The sequence below is a fragment of the Nannospalax galili genome, unplaced genomic scaffold (genome assembly GCF_000622305.1).
Source record: "Nannospalax galili isolate Female #2095 unplaced genomic scaffold, S.galili_v1.0 scaffold660, whole genome shotgun sequence".
Taxonomy (NCBI): domain Eukaryota; kingdom Metazoa; phylum Chordata; class Mammalia; order Rodentia; family Spalacidae; genus Nannospalax; species Nannospalax galili.
Window position 1 is genome coordinate 4,941,093 of NW_008349073.1, and position 6,072 is coordinate 4,947,164.

The 6,072-nt window shown below is 39.9% G+C and overlaps 1 pseudogene; it reads right to left on the reverse strand.

Moving 5' to 3' along the window:
* Positions 1-303: 303 nt before the first annotated feature.
* On the reverse strand, positions 304-1,778 carry LOC103744577 (annotated as a pseudogene).
* Positions 1,779-6,072: the final 4,294 nt, after the last annotated feature.

Here is a 6,072-nt window from a genome sequence, read left to right on the forward strand (position 1 = left end):
ACTGGGAATCTTGCCTGTGGGCACCTTGGAGGTTATACTGGAGTATGAGGGCTCCTGACACTAGGTGGAAAGTGAAGGGACAAACAATGATTTGGACCCATCTCATGATTACCGAGCTGGGGTTTCCAACAGGGCTCCAGGTACACAGGTGTGGCTTCGGACCTCTAGGGAAGTAGTGACAAGAGAAGGAGCTAACTACAGAGACTTGGCAAACCCTGGGTCGGCCTTGAGGAGCCTCGATATCAGGGACAATGTCTAAGCAGTCAGTGTGACTGAGGGCTCCAGGGATGCCTGCACCATTGTTTACTTGGCCAGGGGATTTCTGAAGGACCTGTCTGCAAACTTGGCCTTGCTGCCAATCCCTCCTTCATTCTGTGGATCTGATTGTACCCGGTCAGATGCTATGATCTGCAAGGCACACCATCTTAATTTGTCTAGTTCAGAATCCCACCACCAGGTCAGCAACGAAGGTATCCTCAGCCTTCCCAGAGCAATGGGAGACCAGGACGCTCCAACCATTAAACCGAGGCCAGCTTGCACGCCTGGAGAGACTCGGTAACGGAGCCGATATGGTTCACTTTGAACAGGAGGCATTTGCAGGACTTCTTGCCCACAGCCCTGGCAATCCGTTCTGGGTTGGTCATTGTGAGGTCATCCCCAATGACCTGGATGCCTGTACTAACTGTGAACTTCTACCAAGCTTCCCAGTCATCCTGGTCAAAGGAGTCTTCGATGGACATGACTGGATAGTCTCAGATGAAGGACTTACACAGGTCAAGGAGCTAGATGGTACCTGTTGGGGTCATCAGGAGTCTTGAAGGCCAGGTCGTATTTGCCAGATCTGAAGAACTGAGAGGCAGTTACATCCATGCTGAGGACAACCTATGTAGTGTAGCCAGCCTTCCCAATTGCGTTTCGGCAGCTCCAGGGCTTCTCTGTTCTCCAGGATGAGCAAACCCACCTTCGTCATCCACAGTGGTGGCATCTTTCGCATATTTCTCCTTGATGACATTCTTCAGGTTGTAGTAAACCTCTGCTCCAATACGCATGGCTTCCCGAAGTTGGGCGCATGCACTGGGAGGATCACGAACTCCTGTTTGGCCAGCTTGTCACCAGCTTGGGAACCACCCTCAATCGTGTTGAAAGCTGGGACTGGCAGGATGACTTTGGGGTTACCAGCCAGGTTGGAACCTGTTGGCACAGGGGCATGCCCTTCTCTACAGCACCAGCTTTGCAGACAGCCAGGGATACTCCCAGACCAGCATTCACATCAAACTTAGATTTATTTTCAGTCCCGCCCATTTCAGTCATCAGTTGTCAGTCTTCGTTCTACCCCATGTTGAAAGCTGGGACTGGCAGGATGACTTTGGGGTTGCCAGCCAGGTTGGAACCTGTTGGTACAGGGGCATGCCCTTCTCTACAGCACCAGCTTTGCAGACAGCCAGGGATACTCCCAGACCAGCATTCACATCAAACTTAGATTTATTTTCAGTCCCGCCCATTTCAGTCATCAGTTGTCAGTCTTCGTTCTACCCCATTCAGTTTCTTGCTAACCAGAGCAGGTGCAATATTCAGGTGTTCAACAGTCTTTAAGACACCATTCCCCATGTAGTGTGTCTTATCATTGTCCTGGAGTTCTGGGACCTTGTAGATACCATTTGAGGTACCAATGGGCACAGCAGCTCAGAAGAGACCTTTTTCATGTAGAGATCAACCTCAACAGTATGAGTTCCATGAGAGTCAAAGATCTCTCTGGCATGGATCTTGAGAATAGACATGATGACTTCCTGGCTGTTGGTTCCTGGCACAGAAAAAGAACAGGCAGGGCTGTGGACGCTGAGGAGAGTGGCTTTAAAAGAAAAGAAAAAAAAATATATATGTATATTTTTTTTTCTGTGAATGAGTGTATTGCCTGAATGTAGTTTGGTGCACTGTGTTGTGCAAAGTCAGCAAAGGTCAGAAGAGGCCATTGGATCCCCTGGAACTGGAGATATCGAAGGTTGTTAGCCACCATGTGGGTGCTGGGAATTGAGCCCAGGTCCTCTCAAACACTGAGCCATCTCTCCAGCCCCTTGAAGAGCTTTAACAAACTTTAATTCCTAGCTTTGACAGGATGTATCCTTAGAAGACAAACCAAATTATCAGTATTAGAAAGAATTCCCAGGTGATTCCAACAACATTTGAACACTAGTGACAGTGAAAACGATAGAGCAGATTTTTCAATTGACCAAGACATGTACTAAATCACATGGCACAGAATCAATTGATTATTCAGATTTCTTACCTAGAAACAAACAGGAAACACTTTTGTTGGAAATGCAGCTGATCCACATATCATGTAAAGATGACTGAGTCACAGAGTCATTCTGCTGTGGCTATTAGATGCACTCTTGGGTACTTTCTTAGTGAATATAGCTGATGCTGCTTGCGAACTTTCTCAATTGTCCTATAATAAAACATTTTTCCATGATACGACTGGGCCTGATCAAATGGTGGTTTTATATTTCATTCTGTCTCTATGACTTTTTCTTTCTTTTCTTGAAAATGTCTTCATTTCCTTTGTAGGTCACATTATTTGTTCTGTCTAAAGTTTTTACATCCTTTTGACTATCATTTATTCAAGTGTAAAGTCTGGACCAACTGCGTAAGGATAGTTTGCACAATAAATGCAGACTCATGAGTTCTGCCAAAGAACAACTTCAGCAAAATCTCTAGCATATTTCCTTTTATAATTTGCATTTGAGGTTATTGTTGTGCCCATGAAGGCTACTTCTTTGTATATTCCTAATGCCCTTACATTCGTTTTGTACAAAGTAACAATTCACAAATTTTAGAAAGAGAAAGCTTTGTACATAAAACTACAGTCTATTACAAATGTCTTCAGATTTAAACCTTTCTATAGCTCAGGGTAATCTTTGTTTTTCTGAGCTATCAATCATAGCTCTGTCATTTGATTATTTTTCCCAGGTGTACAGGGTTTAGCAACATTGCAGCTTTTATTTCCGCCTGCCTGCTCTCCACTTGTTTCCTTCAATGGTGTGCACATATAGGCTCAACCTTCAGTATTTGTTATCAGTGAACCCAAATCCTCACTGAGCATTAAAATCAACTGGCAATGTTTTATAAATAACTGTTGCCTGTGCATGGCTTCCTAAGACTATGATAAAATTGTTCTGGGATGGAGCCCAGACAAAGCTGTTTTTGTAAATTATTTTTCCTCCCTTTATAAATCCCAGTTGATCATATTAGGAAGAGAAGGTTTAAAATGATGGAGCTACTGGTTAGCAAAACAATTTGCAATTTTATAAAGAATTCAGATTTTAGGTTGATTATGATTTCAAGCACTAGGATTATGATGGAATTATCTAGGGGTTAAGTCATTATATATACATAACGTTACTATACAAATAAGAGAATATTGGAAAGAATAATAACATCTCTCAAGTTGAAAAGTCCTGTTTTCAAACTGTTGCTATATCCATTTTCAAAATTTATTGCCTAAGGGTTGCAGATGGCAGAGTGCTACTTAGAAGAGACACCCTGATGTGAAAAACACATTATAGTGCAATTAATAACCAGGGGAGTTCCTTTTTCATGGCCTCTTGGTTATCAGCTGAAAAAAAAATGTACTGACTTTGTGGAGGTTAACCACCCTTACAAATTCAGTATCATATAAAGTACATGAATGCATGAACATTTTAAACAGATTTTATTCCAGTAACATAGGCTTAAAATTTTAAGAAATATATGTTTAAGGGTCTAGAAGACACAGGAGTGTTATCATTGTTGGTATTCAAACACTCATTTTAGTTTCATAGCAGTTAAGAAAATGTTTTTAATCAGACAATTTGTTAATCTGTTGACATTCTAAATAGCATATAAGCAGTGGCCAAAGGAAAAATCTCCTGTTGCAGGTATTTTATTTTACTTGCTGTCATTGTGACAAAATCCCACCTAGAAACAACTTAAAGGAGAAAGACTTTGTTTGGCTCACAATTTCAAAAGATCCGCTCTATGGATGCCTGATCCTAGGCATTAAACAGAAACTCAAGGCTGTTAAATGTGGGCAAGAGCTGTCCAATCCAAACCAACCAGGAAACAGAATGAGACAGGAAGTTGACAGGGACAATAAACCTCCCTCAACCTGACACCAGAGCTGCTTTCTTCCTTTGGCCTGGTTGTTTCTAAAACTTGCACAGCTTCCCAACTTAGTAGCACCAACTGGAGGTCAAGCACTCAACATACCCAACTTTGGGCACATTCTATGTTCAATATCTAGCACTGCGTGGATTTCTGATATTTTCATGTATTTTATTAATGTAGATATTCAGAATTTGCTTTTAATTATTGCTTAAAGAAATACCCAGATTTTCAGGAGATCTTTTAAATAAATTTTAACAAATTGAGGACAACCTTACCTAATTTCCTTTCTCCTCCCACAGAAAGGTCCCCAGTGCTTATTGTCCGTCAGTTCTTCCCCATGATGCTGGTGATTTCAAATATCATAGATTACTTTACAGTCTGAATTCATGAAGTATGTATTCATTTTTATTGTTCTTTTTTCCTGTACTATATTTTTAGATTAATTCTTGGTGTTGTAACAACAGCTGTTTGAGATTAATGATATTCTGCATAAAGACACATTTTTTGTGAGATTGCATGGATTTAGTATCATTCGGTTTTGTTGTGGTGGATTAACAGCATTCCCCTGAGTGAATATAAACCATGACTTATTTATCTATTCTCATGCCATTTGGCATTTACAATGTTTGTGTATATGTATATTTTAAATAATTAAGGATGCCTATACATTCCTTTAAAATTATATTTAACCATTGTTTTGCGTTAAAATGTCAGAATGAAATTACTTTAAGTAATTTCACTGTAATGTGACTAAGGGATTTTTCATTTCTGCCAGCAGTGTGTGGATGAGAGGTCTCAGTAGTGCTCCCAAACATTTTTGTTTTGTTACTTTTTTTTTTAAATTTCGACCATTCTAGTGTAACATGTTTATTATGGTATAATTCTGCAAGGGTTATTTTTAAGTTTCCATAATTACGTACATCAAGACTTTTAACATATTTTCATTTGCTTAAAGGACCTTTGCATGTGTTAATTTATGAAGTACATTTACCTTTTTATTCTGTCATTATTTAAAGTGTTTTTCAATGTATTTAATTAATTAATTAATCAATTTATTTATTTATTTATTTATTTATTTATTTATTTGAGCCAGGTTTTCACTTTAGCCCCAGCTGGCCTGGAAATTACTGTGCAGCCCAGTCTGGACTTGATCTCACAGAGATCCACCTGCTTCTGTCTCTGGAATGCTGGGATAAAAGGTGCAAGAGTATGAGACACACATTTGCTTTATTATAACATTTTCTACCCTCCCCCTGAAAGACGTGAGACCTAATTCTTTGGGGTAAAGAGTCATAATATCCTTGGTTGCTTCATAGCAGGATAGAGACATGAAAAGTCAGGATCAGGCCATCCTCATGGCTGACATATGGAGGAGGAGAGGGAGGATATGGGGCCTTACCTTTAGTTATCCACTAGCCCTCAGTAGAAGATAATCATAGTGGTCAAGGACTGGCATCCCTTTTCAGCATTATTTGAAGTTGCAGGGCCTGTAATCTGCCAAGATAAATCACAAATTAACAAGGACCAAATATACAAAGAAAATTAAAATACTAAGAAAGTAACTATAGTAGTCTGCTGATCTTAGTAACAGCTGGGTTTCTTGACTGGAAATTCTCACCGATTAGATTGGAGCATGATAATAGCTCACGATTCACTCTGAGAAAGACAGATCAATATATTTTATTGTATAACATCTTGTTGAACTATGAATGAAGAAAACCTGATTATCCATTTAAAGAGGACAGGAGTGTACAAGAAAGATTTTGCAGAGAGAGTACAAAAATTTATTTACATTTGACCTCTGGGGTATCTTTGGAAGAACAAGTATAAGTCTTCGGTGGGTCTACTGTCTTTGTAATTCTCTCGTTTCTCATTTTGTGTGCTTCCTGGAAGGTAGCGCTTTATCTTGAATAAGTGAGCTGGACAGAT